We start from the raw sequence: 21220 nt of genomic DNA, 5'->3' as shown, positions 1-21220 counted from the left end.
GGTTGTACATGCATTCCACCAGCATCTTGAGTTTATTCTTGTATGCTTATTTACTGCCTGTTTATCTTCTTGGGCCAGGTGTGTGTTTCAATCTTTACCAGTTTTTAATGGCGTTGTTGGCATAATTTGAGTACAAATCCTTTATCAGATATGTGTTTTGGAAATAGTTTCTTGCAGTTTGTGGTTTGTCTTCTGGTTTTCTGAATAAGGTCACCAGACCCAAAGTCATGTAGATTATCTTTTTTTTTCCCTAGGATTTTTATAGTTTGGTAATTTAAATTTGGCTACGGGCATTTTGAGTGAATTTTGGTTTAAGTTGTAAAGTTTGTGTCTACATTCATTTCATTACATATGGTTTGTAATTAATTGCTCCTTAACCATCTTTTGAGAAGATACAATGAGATACTTGGCTCCATTTCAGTTTGGATTTCCAAACTTAGTATATATAGCAGAACTGCCTCCCAGATGAGGCCTCTGGGTTTGTGAGTGCGACACTCCCGGCACTTTTCTCACATCCCACAGGGGGCGCCGAACCCACCTGTGTGACCCTGGGGGCACAGGTGCACCCTGCCCACAGACTTTGCTCTGTGACAAGCAGACAGGAGCTTTGTCTCCTGTCAGGGCCTAGGTTTCCGGACCATGAGGCATTGTCCACACTGACAGGAGCTGGGTTTTCTCAGGAACCACTGGTAAGGAGACTCCACAAGAGGAAAAAATGAGCAAGTGTGGAGAATCTTCCTGTGCAGCTGACTGCTGGCTGGGTGGGGTGCATCTTCAGGGGACTCAGGAGAGAGAGGGTTTAATGTGGAATACTGTGCACTTTTAGTTAGTTTTATGTGCAGTGTAGATGGTGACCAGTGTCGTTCTTTGGAGATTGGTGTCTACTTTTCCTGGCACTGTCTGTTGATTGCTTTAGGTAGAATAAACTTTTTTTTTTTACATCTTTTTTGGAGTATAATTGCTTTACAATGGTGTTTTAGATTCTGCTTTATAACAAGGTGAATCAGTTATACATATGTTCCCATATCTCTTCCCTCTTGCGTCTCCCTCCCTCCCACCCTCCCTATCCCACCCCTCTAGGTGGTCACAAAGCACCGAGCTGATCTCCCTGTGCTATGCGGCTGCTTCCCACTAGCTATCTATTTTACGCTTGGTAGTGTATATATGTCCATGCCACTCTCTCACTTTGTCACAGCTAACCCTTCCCCCTCCCCATATCCTCAAGTCCATTCTCTAGTAGGTCTATTTCTTTATTCCTGTCTTACCCCTAGGTTCTTCATGATATTTTTTTTTCTTAAGTTCCATATATATGTGTCAGCATACGGTATTTGTCTTTCTCCTTCTGACTTACTTCCCTCTGTATGACAGACTCTAGGTCCATCCACCTCATTACAAATCGCTCAGTTTCATTTCTTTTTATGGCTGAGTAATTTTCCACTGTATATATGTGCCACATCTTTTTTATCCATACATCCGATGATGGACACTTAGGTTGTTTCCATCTCCTGGCTATTGTAAATAGAACTGCAATGAGCATTTTGGTACATGACTCTTTTTGAATTATGGTTTTCTCAGGGTATATGCCCAGTAGTGGGATTGCTGGGTCATATGGTAGTTCTATTTGTAGTTTCTTAAGGAACCTCCATACTGTTCTCCATAGTGGCTGTACCAATTCACATTCCCACCGGCAGTGCAAGAGTGTTCCCTTTTCTCCACACCCTCTCCAGCATTTATTGTTTCTAGATTTTTTGGTGATGGCCATTCTGACTGGTATGAGATGGTACCTCATTGTAGTTTTGATTTGCATGTCTCTAATGATTAATGACGTTGTGCATTCTTTCATGTGTTTGTTGGCAGTCTGTATATCTTCTTTGGAGTAATGTCTATTTAGGTCTTCTGCCCAATTTTGGATTGGGTTGTTTGTTTTTTTGTTACTGAGCTGCATGAGCTGCTGGTAAATTTTGGAGATTAATCCTTTGTCAGTTGCTTCATTTGCAAATATTTTCTCCCATTCTGAGGGTTGTCTTTTGGTCTTGTTATGGTTTTCTTTGCTGTGCAAAAGCTTTGCAGTTTCATTAGGTCCCATTTGTTTATTTTTGTTTTTATTTCCATTTCTCTAGGAGGTGGGTCAAAAAGGATCTTGCTGTGATTTATGTCATAGAGTGTTCTGCCTATGTTTTCCTCTAAGAGTTTGATAGTTTCTGGCCTTACATTTAGGTCTTTCATCCATTTTGAGCTTATTTTTGCATATGGTGATCGGGAGTGATGTTATCTCATACTTTTATATGTACCTGTCCAGTTTTCCTAGCACCACTTATTGAAGAGGCTGTCCTTTCTCCACAGTACATTCCTGCCTCCTTTATCAAAGATAAGGTGACCATATGTGCGTGGGTTTATCTCTGGGCTTTCTATCCTGTTCCATTGATCTATCTTTCTGTTTTTGTGCCAGTACCATACTGTCTTGATTACTGTAGCTTTGTAGTATAGTCTGAAGTCAGGTAGCCTGATTCCTCCAGCTCCATTTTTCGTTCTCAAGATTGCTTTGGCTATTCGGGGTCTTTTGTGTTTCCATACAAATTGTGAATTTTTTTTGTTCTAGTTCTGTGAAAAATGCCAGTGGTTGTTTGACAGGGATTGCATTGAATCTGTAGATTGCTTTGGGTAGTAGAGTCATTTTCACAATGTTGATTCTTCCAATCCCAGAACATGGTATATCTCTCCATCTATTTGTATCATCTTTAATTTCTTTCATCAGTGTCTTATAATTTTCTGCATACAGGTCTTTTCTTTCCTTAGGGAGGTTTATTCCTAGATATTTTATTCTCTTTGTTGCAGTGGTAAATGGGAGTGTTTTCTTGATTTTACTTTCAGATGTTTTCATCATTAGTGTGTAGGAATGCCAGAGACTTCTGTGCATTAATTTTGTATCCTGCTGCTTTACCAAATTCATTGATTAGCTCTAGTGGTTTTCTGGTAGCATCTTTAGGATTCTCTATGTATAGTGTCATGTCATTTGCAAACAGTGACAGCTTTACTTCTTTTCCGATTTGGATTCCTTTTATTTATTTTTCTTCTCTGATTGCTGTGGCTAAAACTTCCAGAACTATGTTGAGTAAGAGTGGTGAGAGTGGGCAACCTTGTCTTGTTCCTGATCTTAGTGGAAGTGCTTTCAGTTTTTCACCATTGAGGAAGACGTTGGCTGTGGGTTTGTCATATATGGCCTTTATTATGTTGAGGAAAGTTCCCTCTATGCCTACTTTCTGGAGGGTTTTAATCATAAATGGGTGTTGAATTTTGTCAAAAGCTTTCTCTGCATCTATTGAAATGACCATATGGTTTTTCTCCTTCAATTTGTTAATATGGTGTATCACATTGATTTGCGTATATTGAAGAATCCTTGCATTCCTGGAATAAACCCCACTTGATCATGGTGTAGGATCCTTTTAATGTGCTGTTGGATTCTGTTTGCTAGTATTTTGTTGAAGATTACATCTGTGTTCATCAGTGATATTGGCCTGTAGTTTTCTTTCTTTGTGACATCCTTGTCTGGTTTTGGTATCAGGGTTATGGTGGCCTCGTAGAATGAGTTTGGGAGTGTTCCTCCCTCTGCTATATTTTGGAAGAATTTGAGAAGGATAGGTGTTAGCTCTTTTCTAAATGTTTGATAATATTTGCCTGTGAAGCCATCTGGTCCCTGGCTTTTGTTTGTTAGAAGATTTTAAATCACAGTTTCACTTTCAGTGCTTGTGATTGGGCTGTTCATATTTTCTATTTCTTCCTGATTCAGTCTTGGCAGGTTGTGCATTTCTAAGAATTTGTCTATTTCTTCCAGGTTGTCCATTTTATTGGCATAGAGTTGCTTGTAGTAATCTCTCATGATCTTTTGTATTTCTGCAGTGTCAGTTGTTACTTCTCCTTTTTCATTTCTAATTCTATTGATTTGAGTCTTCTCCCTCATTTTCTTGATGAGTCTGGCTAATGGTTTATCAATTTTGTTTATCTTCTCAAAGAACCAGCTTTTAGTTTTATTGATCTTTGCTATCGTTTCCTTCATTTCTTTTTCGTTTATTTCTGATCTGATCTTTATGATTTCTTTCCTTCTGCTAACTTCGGGGTTTTTTTTGTTCTTCTTTCTCTAATTGCTTTAGGTGCAAGGTTAGGTTGTTTATTCGAGATGTTTCCTGTTTCTTAAGGTAGGATTGTATTGCTATAAACTTCCCTCTTAGAACTGCTTTTGCTGCATCCCATAGATTTTGGGTCATCGTGTCTCCACTGTCACTTGTTTCTAGGTATTTTTTGATTTCCTCTTTGATTTTTTCAGTGATCACTTCGTTATTAAGTATTATATTGTTTAGCCTCCATGTGTTTGTATTTTTTTGCAGATCTTTTCCTGTAATTGATATCTAGTCTCATAGCGTTGTGGTCAGAAAAGATACTTGATACAATTTCAATTTTCTTAAATTTACCGAGGCTTGATTTGTGACCCAAGATACGATCTATCCTGGAGAATGTTCCATGAGCACTTGAGAAAAATCTGTATTCTGTTGTTTTAGGATGGAATGTCCTATAAATAACTGTTAAGTCCATCTTCTTTAATGTATCATTTAAAGCTTGTGTTTCCTTATTTATTTTCATTTTGGATGATCTGTTCATTGGTGAAAGTGGGGTGTTAAAGTCCCCTACTATGAATGTGTTACTGTCAATTTCCCCTTTTATGGCTGTTAGTATTTGTCTTATGTATTGAGGTGCTCCTATGTTGGGTGCATAAATATTTACAATTGTTATATCTTCTTCTTGGATCGATCCCTTGATCATTATGTAGTGTCCTTCTTTGTCTCTTGTACTAGTCTTTATTTTAAAGTCTATTTTGTCTGATATGAGAATCGCTACTCCAGCTTTCTTTTGGTTTCCATTTGCGTGGAATATCTTTTTCTATCCCCTCACTTTCTGTCTCTATGTGTCTCTAGGTCTGAAGTGGGTGTCTTGTAGACAACATATATATGGGTCTTGTTTTTGTATCCATTCAGCCAGTCTGTGGCTTTTGGTGGGAGCATTTAATCCATTTACATTTAAGGTAATTATCGAGATGTATGTTCCTATTCCCATTTTCTTAGTTGTTTTGGGTTTGTTACTATAGGTCTTTTCCTTCTCTTGTGTTTCAGGCCTAGAGAGGATCCTTTAGCATATGCTGTAAAGCTAGTTTGGTGGTGCTGAACTCTCTCAGCTTTTGCTTGTCTGTAAAGGTTTTAATTTCTCCATCAAATCTGAATGAGATCCTTGCTGGGTAGAGTAATCTTGGTTGTAGGTTTTTCTCCTTCATCACTTTAAATATGTTCTGCCAGTCCCTTCTGGCTTGCAGAGTTTCTGCTGGAAGATCACCTGTTAACCTTATGGGGATTCCCTTGTGTGTTATTTGTTGTTTTTCCCTTGCTGCTTTTAATATGTTTTCTTTGTATTTAATTTTTGACAGTTTGATTAATATGTGCCTTGGCGTGTTTCTCCTTGGATTTATCCTGTATGGGACTCTCTGTGCTTCCTGGACTTGATTAACTATTTCCTTTCCCATATTAGGGAAGTTTTCAACTATAATCTCTTCAAATATTTTCTCAGTCCCTTTCTTTTTTCTCTTCTTCTTCTGGAACCCCTATAATTCAAATGTTGGTGCGTTTAATGTTGTCCCAGAGGTCTCTGAGACTGTCCTCAGTTCTTTTCATTCTTTTTTTCTTTATTCTGCTCTGCAGTAGTTATTTCCACTATTTTATCTTCCAGGTCACTTATCCGTTCTTCTGCCTCAGTTATTCTGCTACTGATCCCATCTAGAGTATTTTTAATTTCATTTATTGTGTTGTTCATCATTGCTTGTTTCCTCTTTAGTTCTTCTAGGTCCTTGTTAAGTGTTTCTTGCATTTTCTCTATTCTGTTTCCAAGATTTTGGATCATCTTTACTATCATTATTATGAATTCTTTTTCAGGTAGACTGCCTATTTCCTCTTCATTTGTTAGGTCTGGTGGGTTTTTATCTTGCTCCTTCATCTGCTGTGTGTTTTTCTGTCTTCTCATTTTGCTTATCTTACTGTGTTTGGTGTCTCCTTTTTACAGGCTGCAGGTTCGTAGTTCCCGTTGTTTTTGGTGTCTGTCCCCAGTGGCTAAAGTTGGTTCAGTGGGTCGTGTGGGCTTCCTGGTGGAGGGGACTAGTGCCTGTGTTGTGGTGGATGAGGCTGGATCTTGTCTTTCTGGTGGGCAGGTCCACGTCTGGTGGCGTTTTTTGGAGTGTCTGTGGACTTACTATGATTTTAGGCAGCCTCTCTGCTAATGGGCGGGGTTGTGTTCCTGTCTTGCTAGTTGTTTAGCATAGGGTGTCCAGCACTGTAGCTTGCTGGTCATTGAGTGAAGCTGGGTGTTGGTGTTGAGATGGAGGTCTCTGGGAGATTTTCGCTGTTTGATATTACATGGAGCTGGAGGTCTCTTGTGGACCAGTGTCCTGAAGTTGGCTCTCTCACCTCAGAGGCACAGCACTGACTCCTGCTGCAGCACCAAGAGCCTTTCATCCACACGGCTCAGAATAAAAGGGAGAAAATGTGGAAAGAAAGAGGACAATAGAAAATAAAATAAATTAAGGTAAAATAAAATAAAGTTATTAAAATAAAAAATAATTATTAAGAAAAAATTTTTGAGAAAGTAGAAAAAACAAACAAACAAAAAGGACAGATAGAACCCTGGGACAAATGGTGAAAGCAAAGCTATACAGACAAAATCTCACACAGAAGCATACACATACACACAAAAAGAGGAAAAGGGGAAAAAATCATAAATCTTGCTCTCAAAGTCCACCTCCTCAATTTGGGATGATTCGTTGTCTATTCAGGTATTCCACAGATGCAGCGTACATCAAGTTGATCGTGGAGCTTTAATCCGCTGCTTCTGAGGCTGCTGGGAGAGATCTCCCTTTCTCTTTGTTCGCACAGCTCCCGGGGCTCTGCTTTGGATTTGGCCTGCCTGTGCATGTAGGTCGTCGGAGGGCGTCTGTTCTTCGCTCAGACAGGACGGGGTTAAAGGAGCCACTGATTGGGGGGCTAGGTTCACTCAGGCCGTTGGGGAGAGAGGGGCATGGAGTGCGGGGCGGGCCTGCGGCGACAGAGGCTGCCATGACGCTGCACCAGCCTGAGGAGCGCCGTGCGTTCTCCCGGGGAAGTTGTCCCTGGATCCCAGGACCCTGGCAGTGGCGGGCTGCACAGGCTCCCCGGAAGGGGGGGTGTGGATAGTGACCTGTGCTCGCACACAGGCTTCTTGGTGGTGGCAGCAGCAGCCTTAGCGTCTCATTCCCGTCTCTGGGGTCCGCGCTCTTAGCCGTGGCTCGCACCCGCCTCTGGAGCTCCTTTAAGCAGCGCTCTGAATCCCCTCTCCTCGCGCACCAGGAAACAAAGAGCGAAGAAAACGTCTCTTGCCTCTTCGGCAGGTCCAGAGTTTTCCCCGGACTCCTGAGTAGCCGTGGTGCACTAGTCCTCTGCAGGCTGTGTTCATGCTGCCAACCCCAGTCCTCTCCCTGCGCTCCGATCGAAGCCCGAGCCTCCGCTCTCAGCCCCGCCTGCCCAGGCCGGGGAGCAGACAAGCCTATCGGGTGGTGAGTGCCGGTCGGCACCGATCCTCTGTGCGGGAATCTCTCTGCTTTGCCTTCCGCACCCCTGTGGCTGCACTCTCCTCCGCAGCCCTGAAGCTTTCCCCCTCTGCCACCTACAGTCTCCACCCGCGAAGGGGCTTCCTAATGTGTGGAAACCTTTCCTCCTTCACAGCTCCCTCCCACTGGTGCAGGGCCCGTCCCTATTCTTTTGTCTCTGTTTATTTATTTATTTTTGTCTTACCCAGGTACGTGGGGAGTTTCTTGCCTTTTGGGAGGTCTGAGGTCTTCTGTCAGCGTTCAGTAGGTGTTCTGTATCAGTTGTTCCACGTGTAGATGTATTTCTGGTGTATCTGTGGGGAGGAAGGTGATCTCCGTGTCTTCCTTTTCCACCATCTTCCCCCATCCCAAACATTTTAATAATAGTAATTTTTTCTGATGCATGAGCATGGAGTATTGTTTTCTATTGTGTCTTCAGTTTCTTTATCAATGCTTTATAGTTTTCTGAGTATAGGTCTTTCATGTCCTTGGTTAAATTTATTGCTAAATAGTTCGTTCTTTTCGATGGAATTGTAAATGGGATTGTTTTCTTAATTTTTCTTGCTGGTGGTTCATTATTAGTGTATAGAAACAAAACTGATTTGTGTATATTGATCCATATTTTGCAACTTTACTGAATTTATTTTTTAGCATATTTTTTGAAGTAATGTGAAAAATTGCAATACTAAAATCTCACAGTTTCTACTGCACCCCAGGTAATCCACAGGACCCAAGAGATGGTAGCTACTAATATACTCTTCCCACGGTGCCTCTTCATACCATGCGGACTCCGACAAGGGAAATAAGTATCACAACTTTGGTTGAACGTGGTCTGGGTAAGTCTTAGCCTCTATAACAAAATTTGATGTCCATCTTATCTGATTTTCTGGCATGGTACTGACATGGTTGTCTAGAAAAGTAATTTACTTTCCAGTATTTAAAATGTACTGAGAAGTTGCAATAATGGCAAAAAGTACTCACGTTTGCCACTTCACACAAAATGCACAGTGTGTTTTGCCCAAGGAACCAGCACATAACCCCTAAATGAAGAAATCCGGATGTCCACATTATAATTTAATACTCAGCCCCACTTCAACTTTCACCTACTCTCCCAACTGTATGAAAATGTCTTTATCCATCCTGATCCAGTTTTCTTTTTCTGGAACCATTACTGAGTTTTTCCCTCCTTTGGACAACCTTGATGGATTTGAAGCAGACAAGATGAGTATGGGATCTAGGTGGCCTTTTCTGTATGACTTTTTTCACTAAGAATGTTTTTTTTTTTTTCGGTACGCGGGCCTCTCACTGTTGTGGCCTCTCCCGTTGTGGAGCCCAGGCTCCGGACGCGCAGGCTCAGCGGCCATGGCTCACGGGCCCAGCCGCTCCGCGGCATGTGGGATCTTCCCGGACCGGGGCACGAACCCGTGTCCCCTGCATCGGCAGGCGGACTCTCAACCACTGCGCCACCAGGGAAGCCCAAGAATGTTTTTAATGTTCATTTTTGTAACAAATATCAGCGCTGCACTTTTTTTCATTGTCATTAAAAATACAAAACACAACTTTAGCATTTAATTCACTTTACGTATACAGTTTTGTGGTATTAACTACCTTCATGTAGTTGCACAAACAAGTTAACTAACATGTGTACCCCCTGTGTGCATGGCAGATACCCAGGAAATTGAGTAACACCCTGAAACGGCCCAAGACATCACCTTAAATACCGTCTTCATTTAAAAGGCAAAAAAAGGAAGGCTATAGTTGTTTGTCTACATTCATTTGATTGTATATGGTTTCCAATTGATGTTGTATAACTAGTTGTGGAGAAGTCATGGGATAGGTGGCTTCATTTCAGTTTGAATTTCCAAATTTAGTAGATTCTGCCGGCTTGATACAAGGTTTACAAACTTCATATTGGGTCAGGACATCCCATGGTGTAACTCGTATTCATGGTTTGTTCAACAATTAAAGTTCTCTGTGATACGAGTTCATCCCGGAGTAATCCAGGTTAGTTTCTGTTATACATTTGTCCCAGGATGAAAGGACAAGAGAAATAAGACCTAATTTATAAAAGTGCCTTCAAACCAATTGATATTAAAGTGTAGTTGACCTACAATGTTGTGTTAATTTCTACTGTACAGCAAAGTGATTCATATATAGAAACATACATATATACATATTTTTCATATTCCTTTCCATTATGGTTAATTACAGGGTATTGAATACAGTTCCCTGTGTTGTGCAGGAAGACCTTGTCTATCCATTCAATATATAATAATTTTCATCTACTAATCCCAAACTCCCAATCCATCCCTCTCGCTGTCTTCACCTTGACAACCACAAGCCTGTTTTCTATATTTGTGAGTGTGTTTTTGTTCTGTAGATAGGTTCATTTGGGTCTCATTTTATAATCCACATATAAGTGATATCACATGGTATGTGTTGTTCTCTGTCTGACTTACTAAACTTTGTATGATAATCTCTAGGTCCATCCATGTAGCTGCAGGTGGCATTATTTCATTCTGTTTTATGGCTGAGTAATATTCCATTGTATATATGTACCACATCTTCTATATCCATTCATCTGTTGAGGCACATTCAGGTTGTTTCCGTGTCTTGGCTATTGTGAAGAGTGCTGCTGTGAATGCTGGGGTGCACGTACCTTTTCCAATTATAGTTTTGTCTGGATGTGTGCCCAGGAGTGAGATTGCTGGTTCATATGGTAATTCTATTTTTAGTTCTTGAGGAACCTCCATACTGTTTTCCATAGCGGCTGCATCAATTTACATTCCCACCAGTAGTGTAGGATGGTTCCCTTTTCTCCACACCCCTTCCAGCATTTATTTCTAGACATTTTAATGATGGCCATTCTGACCACTACGGGGTGATAACTCACTGTAGTTTTGATTTGCTTTCTCTCATAATTAGCGATGTGGAGCATCTTTTCACGTGCCTCTTGGCCATCTGTATGTCCTTGGAGAAATGTCTATTTAGACCTTCTAAAATTCTGCCTATTTTTTGATTTTTTTCTTCTGTTTTGAGTTGTATGAGCTGTTTGTATATTTTAGAATTAAGCCCTTGTTGGTCACGTCATTTGCAGGTATTTTCTCCCAAAGAATGAGCACAGGTTCCGGAACAAATGGATACCCACATGCAGAAGAGTAAAGTTGGACCCTTACCTCCCCCCACCTCATATACAAAATCAACGCAAAATGGACCAAAGGCCTAGATGCAAGAACCAAAATTAGGAAACTCCTAGAAGAAAACATGAGAGTAAATCTTCATGACCTTGGATTTGGTCATGATTTCTTAGATCTACCAAAAGCACAAGCAACAAAAGACAAAACAGATGAATTGGACTTCCTCAAGATGAAAAACAGTTGTGTATAAAAGGAGCAAGGAATAAGATAATCCACCATCCAAAATGGCCCAAGATGTTTGCAAACCATGTATCTGATAAAGGACTGTAGCCCAGCAGCCAAGCCCCCGGTGGTGCAGTGGAGTGTCTGTGCGGCCCCTCCCGTCCTCGGTGATCAGGGGGTTTCAGGCCCCACAGCACCCGAGGGGTGGACACGGGTCATCCTCAGCACCCTCAGGGAGTGAGTGCTGGATGGTTTTGAGCCCAGATGCACTCCCATTACTGCCCTCAAAGGCTGAAGGCTTCAGCATGCCTCCAGAAGGACACAGAGTATTTGCAAGTCTTTGAGAACCAAGAGAACAGTCTTCACTTTTCTGAAAGGGCATCTTATTATTTCACAGCATGACCATTTTCAATCTGGCTCTCGGGGGTGCCCTCCCACCTCCCTGATTCCTCTGAGAGTGGCCATGGGGGGTTGGCTCCCAGTCCCCACACCAGGTGACAAGGCCAGTGGGGCCAGACCCTGGTGGTCCTTAGCTTCGCTGGAGACTAACCCAGACTCTCAGCCTGCGATTGAACGTGGACGCCCCTGCTTCTCCCCGTCACCAATTCTCATCTCCTCCTCTGTCTGTCTTTCTCTTGCTTTTCAGTCTCAGGTTTACCTGACGGCCACCACTCACAGCTCCCGAAGAGCCCAGAGATTTCTCCTGGAAGGAAAGGTTCTGGAAAATCAGAGGGATAAATAAAGGATGCGGCTGATTCCCGCCTTGTGCTGACGCCCAAGAGGGTGAGGAGAGTGAGTGTTTTCTCATTAGAATTTTAAATCCTCCAAGTAATAGATCATTGGGGGGGGGGCATCCAGTGTTCTCCTGCTCGTTCTAAGAATGTCATTCCTGGATTTTAATGTGGTAAATAATTTATATTATAAATATGCAGGGGGGCGATATCCATTCAAAAATGTTAGAGGTAACTCCGAGGGAATTACAACAAACAAGGACACAGAACCCTGTGTCCAGACACTGGCTGTGAGGCTCCTACCCTGAGCCGCAGTCCCCTGGAAGGCGGAGCGGCCATGACTCTCCTCCCGCAGGTGAGCCTACACAGGCACATCCCACGTGGGACCACTGTATCGCAGAATCTTAGAGTGGCCAATGGCAGGCAGCTGGCTAGAGATGCGGACAAGAGAAAACCGCCCAGCAGCCTGGGACAACCCTGGGGTGAGGCCTTAGGAAGGGCCAGTGTCAGAGCCTCAGAGATAACTTGGAGAGAGTTCAGGCTGTTAAGGACATCGTCAGAGATGCACTTAGGGACATATTCAGGACCTCACTTAGGGACAGGATCAGGGCATTATTTAGTGACAGCTTCGACTATAAGGGCCTAAGTTAGGGACAGTGTCAGTGTTTCACTTAGAGATAACGTGAGAGCCTTAGTTAGACACAGTTCAGGCTGTTACTCAGGGATATCTTCAGGGCCTTAGAACCAGCATTATGGCCATAATTAGAACCAGTGTCAGGGCGTTAGTTAGGGCCCAAACTAGGGTGTTAGTTAGGGAGTCAGGTCATTAGTTACAGACAGTGTCAGGGTTTTAGGTAGGGACAGCGGCGAGTCCTTAGTTAAGAAGAGTGTCGGGGCCTCACTTAGGGGCAGCGTCAGGATGTTAGTTAGGGAGAGTCAGGACATTAGAATTTCAGATTCTGAGGTAGAGACAGCCTCAGGGCCTTAGTTAGGGATAGCGTCAGAGACTTACCTAGGGACATATTCAGGGCCTTAGTTATGGACAGGATCAGGGTGATACAGAGGAACACCTAAGGGTATTAGGGCCATCTTCAGGGCCTCAATTAGCGATAACATCAGGGTATTAGTTAGGGAAAGAGTCAGGCCATTATTATAGATAGTGTCAGTGCCTTACGTAGAGAGAGCATCAGGGCCTTAGTTAAGGACAGCGTCAGAGACATAGTTAGGGACATATTCAGGGCCTTAGTTATGGACAGGATCAGGGCGTTATTGAGAGATACATGAGGCTATTAGGGACAGCATCAGTGTGTTAGGGAAAGAGTCGGCTGTTATTATAGACAGTGACAGTGCCTCAGGTAGAGACATCATCACAGCCTTAGTTAGGAAGAGGGTCAGGGCCTTGGTGAGGGACAGGGTCAGGCCAACAGTGAGGGACATCTAAGTCTATTAGGGACATCGTCGGGGCCTTAGATAGGGTCAGCATCAGGGCCGTAGTTAGCACCAGTGTTAGGGCGTTATCTAGGGACAAAATTAGGATGTTAGTTAAGGAAAAAGTCAGGAAATTAGTTACAGACAGTGTCAGCTTCTCAGGTAGAGACATCAAGGTCTAAGTGAGAGTATCAGCATCTCAGGTAGGAGCTGCATCAGGCCATTACTTACAGACAGTGTCAAGGCCTTAATTAGGGAGAGTTTCCTGGCCTCAGAGAAAAACATGGGGGGCTTAGTGAGAGATACTTCAGGCTGTTCGTTAGGGACATCATCAGGGCGTTAGTTACGGATAGGGTCAGGGTATTAGTGAAAGACAGCTCAGGCAATTAGGCACCCCGTCAGGGCCTTGGGTAGGGGCAGCGTCAGGGAGTAGTTGGGGAAAGAGTGAGGCCGTTAGGTAAAGACCGACTCAGGGCCTTAGTTAGGACTAGAATCTGGGCCTCTGTTAGGTACCGTGTCAAGGCGTGAGTTAGGAATAGTGCTAGGGCTTTAGCGAGGGACAGTTATGGGCCAGATTTAGGAAGAGCATCTAGGCCTCAGTTAGGGACAGTGTCACGGCCTTGGGACTAAATTCAGGGCCTGAGTTAGGCACAGCATAAGGGTTTCCGTTAGCATAAGAGGCAGGACCTTTGCAAGGGCCAGGCTTAGGGTGAAGTCTAGGGATCGTGTCAGGAAATGACCTAGGGGTGGTGTCAAGGCCTTGGGCCCTGAGAGTATCTGGGCCTTAATTAGAACCAGTGTCAGGGCTTCAGGTAGGGATAGCGTCAGAGCCTGACTTAGGGAGAGCCACAGGGCCTGAGTGAGGCCTAGCATCAGGCCCTTAGCTGGGGACACCGTTCCAGCATGATGGTGCCGGAGGTGCATCAGGGCCTTTGTTGGGTCAGCAACAGGGTCTTAGTTAAAGGCATGATCAGGGCCTGAGGTAGTCACAGAGGCGAGGCCTCAGGTAGGCATAGCTTCAGGGCCTGAGTTAGGCATAGCCTCAGGCCTTCACTTAGGGACAGAGACAGGGCTTTCTTAGGGACAGTTTCAGGACCTTGGTTAGATATGGGTCAGATTCTTAGCTCCGGAGAGTGTCCGGATTTTAGTTATTGCCGGGAACAGGACCTATCATAGGGACAGATTCCGGGCCTTATTTAGAGACAGTGTCAGGGCCCTAGTTAGGACTAGTCTGGGCCTTAGTTAGGGAGAGCATTAGGGCTTCAGTGAGGATAAGAGGCAGGAAATTAGCTCGGGACAGAGTCAGGTTCCAGGCCAGGGATAGGGTCAGGAAAAGACCTAGGGATAGCGTGAAGTCCGTAGTCATTGAGAGCATCAGGGCCTTAGTTGGGACCAGTGTCAGGGCTTGATGTAGCGATAGCGTCAGATCCTAACTAAGGTACAGTAACAGGGCCTCAGTGAGGCCTATCTTTAGGGCCTGAGTTAGGGACAGTGTCAGGGCATGACGTACGAGTAGTATAAGGGCCTTTGTACGATCAGCATTAGGGTCTTCGTTAAAGACGTTCTCAGGTCTTCTGATAGGGACAGCCTCAGGGCCTCCCTTAGGGACAGCGTCAGGGCTTACTATGGGACAGTTTCAGGACCTTGATAAGACATAGGTCAGGATATTAGCTCAGGATAATGTCAGGGCATTGGATATTGATGGCAGCAGGGCCTTAGTTAGACACAGAGTCAGGGCCTGCGTTAGGACCAGCATCTGGGCCTCTGTTAGGTACTGTGTCGGGGCCTGAGTTAGGAATAGTGTTAGGGCTTTAGTGAGGGACAGTTCTGGGCCAGATTTAGGACGAGCATCTAGGCCTCAATTAGGGACAGTGTCATGGCCTTGGGCCTAAATTCAATGTCTGTGTTAGGCACAGATGAAGGGCTTCAGTTAGCATAAGAGGCAGGACATTTGCTGGGGCTAGGTTTAGGGTAAAGTTTATGGATCATGTCAGGAAATGACCTAGGGATAGTGTCAAGACCTTAGTCACTGAGAGTATCAGGGCCTTATTTAGAACCACTATCATGGCTGCCAGTAGGGACAGCTCCAGTGCCTGACTTAGGGAGAGCCACAGGGCCTGATTTAGGCCTAGCGTCAGGCCCTTAGCTGGGGACAGTGTCAGGGCATGATGTAGGAGGTGCATCAGGGCCTTTGTTGGGTCAGCAATAGGGTCTTAGTTAACGACATGATCAGGGTCTGAGGTAGTCACAGCTTCAAGGCCTCAGGTAGGCACAGCTTCAGGGCCTGAGTTAGGTACAGCCTCAGGCCTTCACTTAGGGACAGAGACAGGGCTTTCTTAGGGAGAGCATCAGGCCCTTGGTTAGAAATGGGTCAGGATATTAGCTCAGGATAGTGTCCGGGTTTTAGTTATGGCCGGCAGCAGGGCCTATATTAGGGACATATTCCAGGCCTTAGTTAGAGACAGTGTGAGGGCCCGAGTTAGGACTAGTCTGGGCCTTAGTTAAGGAGAGCATTAGGGCTTCTGTGAGGAAAAGAGGCAGGCAATTAGCTCGGGACAGAGTCAGCTTCCAGGCCAGGGACAGTGTCAGGAAATGAGCTAGGGATAGCGTGAAGACCTTAGTGATTGAGAGCAACAGGGCCTTAGTTAGGACCAGTGTCAGGGGCTTAATCAGGACCAGTGTCAGGGCTTGATGTAGGGTCAGCGTCAGAGCCTAACTAAGGTACGGCAACAGGGTCTAAGTGAGGCCTATCTTTAGGGCCTGAGTGAGGGACAGTGTCAGGGCATGACGTAGGAGTAGTATAAGGGCCTCTGTAAGATCAGCCTTAGGGTCTTCGTAAAAGACATTCTCAGGGCCTCTGTTAGGGACAGCCTCAGGGCCTCCCTTAGGGACAGCGTCAGGGCTTACTTTGGGACAGTTTCACGACCTTGGTAAGACATGGGTCAGGATATTAGCTCAGGATAATGTCAGGACTTTAGATATTGATGGCTGCAGGGTCTTAGAGACAGTGTCAGGGCCTGACTTAGTACGAGCATCAGAGCCTTTGTTAGGTACAGTGTCGTCTTTTGGACGATAGCCAAAGTTTTAGGTGTGAGGTGATAATCTCATTTTTCTTTTGATGTGCGTTTCCCTGATGATAAGTGATATTGGTCATCTTTTCCTATGTCTCTTGGCCATCTGTAAGTACTCTTTGGAAACATGTTCAGTCCCATGTTTTAATTGGGTTTTTGGTTTTTGGAGGTTGAGTTGTGTGAGTTCTTCGTCTATTTTGGATATGAACCCCTTTTCAGACATATTGTTTGCAACTATTTTCTCACATTCGGTAGCCTGCCTCTTCATTTTGTGGATGGTTTCCTTTGCCATTGAAAAGCTTTAAAGTTGGATGGAGTCCCATTGGTTTATTCTGCTTTTGTTCCTCTTGTTGAGGAGACAGATCCAGAAAATAGTGCTAAGACGGATGTCAAAGAGCAGACTGCTTATGTTTTCTTCAAGGAGCTTTATGGCTTCAGGTCTTACATTGAAGTATTTGATTCATTTTGAGGTTGCTTGTGTAGGTGGTATAAGAAAGGATTCCAGTTTGATTCTTGTGCATGTAGTTGTCCAGTTTTCCCACCACCATTCATTGAAGAGGCTATCTTTTCCCCATTGTATAGTCTCACCTCCTTTGTCTTAGATGAATTGACCATAAGTGCCTATGTTGATTTTGGGGCTCTCAGTTCTGTTCCGTGGGTCTATGTGTATTTCTTTTGTTCCTGTACCATACTGTCTTGATTACTCTACATATGTCGTCTAGTTTGAAACAGGGAGTGTGATATGTCCAAGTTTGTTCTTCTTTCTTAAGATCGTATTGACTATTCAGGTTCTTTTCTGTTTCCTTACACATATCAGAATTCTTTGTTCTAGTTCTCATACAATTCCATTGGTATTTTGATAAGAATGGCATCAAATCTCTAGATTGCTCTGGGGTGTGGAATCATTTTAAGAATATGAATTCTTCCAGTCCATGAACACATTATATCTGTCCATTTGTCTGTGTCGTCTCCAGTTTCTTTCATCAGTGTCTTCCAGTTCTCTGAGTACAGGTCTTTTACCTCCTGGGTTAGATGTATTCCTAGGTATTTCATTTTTGTTAATACCATTGTCAATGGGTTTGTTTTCTTAATTTCTCATTCTGAAAGTTTGTTGCCAGTGGATAGAGATGCAACTGATTTCTATAGGTGAATTTTGTATCCTGCAACTTAACTGAATTTTCCAATGAATTCTATTTGTTTTGGGGGGTCATCTGAAGGATTTTCTAAATAAAACATCATGTCGGGACTTCCCCAGTGGTCCAGAGGTTAATACTCCGCGCTCCCAATGGAGGGGGTGTGGGTTCGATCCCTGGTCAGGGAACTAGATCCCACATGCATGCCACAACTAAGAGTTCGCATGCCACAACTAAGGAGCCTGCCTGCCACAACTAAGGAGCTCACCTGCCACAACTAAGACCCAGCGAAACCAGAATAAATAAATGAATGAATAAATAAATGAAATATAAAGCATCATCTCATCTACAAACAGTGACAGTTTTACCTTTTCCTCTGCCATTGGATTCCTTTTATTTCTTTTTCTCATGTAATTACTATGTCTAGGACTCCTAGACCATGTTGAATGAAAGTGGTGAGAGTGGTCGGGGTTAGAGTTAGGTTTAAGCAGAATCCGCCCTCTTCCCCTTCCTCCCTCCCTATCACTCTGAGGCCTCCAGGAAGGACAGGACTAGTCCTGGGTCACACATGACTCAGGGAGTTGAACTGGACCACTGTTTCTCTGCCCCCCTGTCCTGGGCATAGTTTTGTATACTATCTCTGTACCTTCTTTGACCAAGTGTCTATTTAGAGCTTTCCCTATTTTTAATGGGGTTGTGTTGTAGTTCTTTGTATATTTTGAGACAAATTCTTTATTAGATATGTTTGCAGTTTTTTTCCCCCAGTGTGTGTTGTCTTTTGATTTTCTGAATGAGGTTTTTCACACAGTAGAAATCTTTAATTTTATAACGTCCACAGAATCCCTTGTTTTTATTTCTGGACTCCTTTTTTGTGTTGTGTGTTAAAACCACAAAGCTTGTGATGGACATGACCAAGCCCAAGCTCATATCAATTTTCTTTTATGTTTTCTCCTATAATTTTGAATAGTTTTGCATTTCAAACTTGTATCTGAATCATTTTGAGTGAATTTGGTGTAAGTTGTAAAGCTCGTGTCTACATTCATCTTATTCCATATGGTTTCCAATTCATTGTTCCCTAACTACTTTGGAGAAGCTATGGGATATTGTCTTCATTTGTTTGATTTCCACCATTTAATGGGTTCAGCAGTTCTGCCAGCAGGGTCTCTGTCTCCAGTGACCCATGAGGGAGGGGCGGCCTGCAGTTCCCGCTCCGACCACAGGGTGGCGCTGACACCCCTTCTGTGACCCACAGCGCATGCGCGTTCCCCGCGGACCCCGCTCTGAGCGCAGCTGAGGGGAGTTGTGTCTCCTCAGGCACCGCGGGGTTGTGGCTGCTGACGGGCGCTCGGTCTCCTTAAGGACTCGCTGTGGTTTTGGCTTCAGGACAACGTGGGGCTGCGTCCACGCTGGCGGGAGCTGGGTTTCCTGAGGACGCAGGCGACGCCGGAGGAACAGGTGAGGAGACAGTGAGGAACAGTGGGGAGAAGCTTCCTGGGGGCGACTGATGGCTGCGGGGGTCCATCTTCATGCGACCCAGGAAGGCCTTGGTGTGCAAAGCTGGGTGTTTGGTCAGGCTGCGTGCGGTGGAGCCGCGTGGGTTATGGGGTGTGCAGTCTTCCCTGCGCCGTTTACCGTGGGGCTGCCCTTCCGCTTGGTGTGTCCTTGGCCCCCTTGTCGTAACTTAATGGCCCCCTCCCCCCCCCACCGTGCAGGATGTGTTCTGGGCTCGCCGACCCTTCCCTCTGGTCTGTGTGCCTGTTTTGAGCCAGTTCCGCACTGTTTTGGGGACTGTAGCTTCGGGATGAAGTGTGAAGTCAGGGAGGGAGATGCCTGCGGCCCGTTCTCCTTTCTCAGGGTCGCCTTGGCTCTTCGGGGTCCTTTGTGGCTCCACACACATCTTAGGAGGATTTGCTCCATTTCTGTGAAAAACACCATTGGAATTTCAGGACAGCCTGCCTTCCCTGTGTGCACCGCTTTGGGTAGAATGGACATTTTAGCGACAGTACTTCTTGCATTCCATGAGCACGGGGAGTCTTTCCACCGACTTGTGTCTTCTTCAGTGTCTTAAAGTTTTCAGGTCTTTCACATGCTCGGTTAAATTTATTCCTTGGTATTTTGTTCTTTTTGATGCGGTTGTAAATAGGGTTTTTTTCTCTTTCTGATGGTTCATTATTAGTGTTTAGAAATGCAGTTGAGCTGTGTGTACTGATTTTGTGTCTTTACTGAATTCATTTATTATTTCTAACAGTATTTTTTGGTGGAATGATGTGGAAAATTGAACTTCCAAAATCCCGCTTTTTCGACCACATCCAAGTCATCCACAACAGGGAGGAAAGGGAAGTCCTTTATATTGGGAAGTCCTAGGACCCTTGCGGGGCTCCCCACCTGCTCACCCTTGGTCGGTGTCCTCATTCCACCTGTGCAGACAGGTGAGGATCCCCTCCAGAGGCTCCCAAATGCTTCACCCCTGCATCCTCCCCTTGGTCGGCCCGTGTCCTGTCGGGATGTTCCACCCTCAGGAAGCCCCCAAGTACATGGCAAGGGCAGGCATCAGGCCTGCTGCGTGCACTGCTGTGCGTCCTGCTGTATACATGGGCATGACACTGCCCAGGGTGCAGGAAAGGCAGCCTTACCTCGGGACGTGGGGAGAGGGGCTGCCCACAGGGTGGACGTCAGCTCTCGTCTCACCAGGCAAGGGCAGCCGGGTTCTCGCTCCTTGGACCTTTTCTCACCCGGCCAGACCATGACCCGGCTTTGTTCCCACCCCTGTTGTCCCTCCATTGTCCTCGCTCTTGTGAGCAGAGCAGGACAGTGTGGTCTGTGGTTACAGGCTGAGACACACAGACACTGGCTGACCTGCGTGCACCCACCTGACCCCACGGAACGGGCACTGCACCAGGGCCCGTGCGGTGTGGGTTTGCCTGCCCACAGACAGGCCGGGCCTCTGTCCTGGCTCCAGAGGTCACCTTGAGTCTGACCGGAGTGTCCGTGCTCCTACAATGTTGTGTTAATTTCTACTGTACAGCAAAGTGATTCATATATAGAAACATACATATATACATATTTTTCATATTCTTTTCCATTATGGTTAATTACAGGGTATTGAGTACAGTTCCCTGTGCTGTACAGTAAGACCTTGTTTATCCATCCTATATATAATAATTTGCATCTACTAATCCCAAACTCCCAATCCATCCCTCTCCCCTGTCTTCCCCTTGACAACCACAAGTCTGTTTTGTATATTTGTGAGTGTGTTTTTGTTCTGTAGATAGGTTCATTTGGGTCTCATTTTATAATCCACATATAAGTGATATCACATGGTATGTGTTGTTCTCTGTCTGACTTACTAAACTTTGTATGATAATCTCTAGGTCCATCCATGTAGCCGCAGATGGCATTATTTCATTCTGTTTTATGGCTGAGTAATATTCCATTGTATATATGTACCACATCTTCTATATCCATTCATCTGTTGAGGCACATTCAGGTTGCTTCCGTGTCTTGGCTATTGTGAAGAGTGCTGCTGTGAATGCTGGGGTGCACGTACCTTTTCCAATTATAGTTTTGTCTGGATGTGTGCCCAGGAGTGAGATTGCTGGTTCATATGGTAATTCTATTTTTAGTTCTTGAGGAACCTCCGTACTGTTTTCCATAGCGGCTGCATCAATTTACATTCCCACCAGTAGTGTAGGAGGGTTCCCTTTTCTCCACACCCTTTCCAGCATTTATTTCTAGACATTTTAATGATGGCCATTCTGACCACTACGGGGTGATAACTCACTGTAGTTTTGATTTGCATTCTCTCATAATTAGCGATGTGGAGCATCTTTTCACGTGCCTCTTG

General features: G+C 44.5%; 1 long non-coding RNA gene across 4 annotated transcripts in view; it reads left to right on the top strand.

Moving 5' to 3' along the window:
- The window catches only part of LOC307178970, a 101193-nt gene that overhangs the window by 35312 nt on the left and 44661 nt on the right, over positions 1 to 21220 (top strand). For 2 of the 4 annotated variants that reach the window (XR_013825312.1, XR_013825314.1), the window contains 2 exons: positions 8354 to 8490; positions 11660 to 11805. This is a non-coding gene — a long non-coding RNA (uncharacterized lncRNA). Of the gene's footprint in view, positions 1 to 8353; positions 8491 to 11659; positions 11806 to 18690; positions 18832 to 21220 lie in introns of all 4 variants that reach the window. The other 2 variants (XR_013825315.1, XR_013825313.1) reach the window with 2 other exon arrangements.

This window comes from Stenella coeruleoalba (genome assembly GCF_951394435.1).
Source record: "Stenella coeruleoalba genome assembly, chromosome: 20".
NCBI classification, from domain to species: domain Eukaryota; kingdom Metazoa; phylum Chordata; class Mammalia; order Artiodactyla; family Delphinidae; genus Stenella; species Stenella coeruleoalba.
This window is presented reverse-complemented; position numbering and strand designations above follow the sequence as displayed.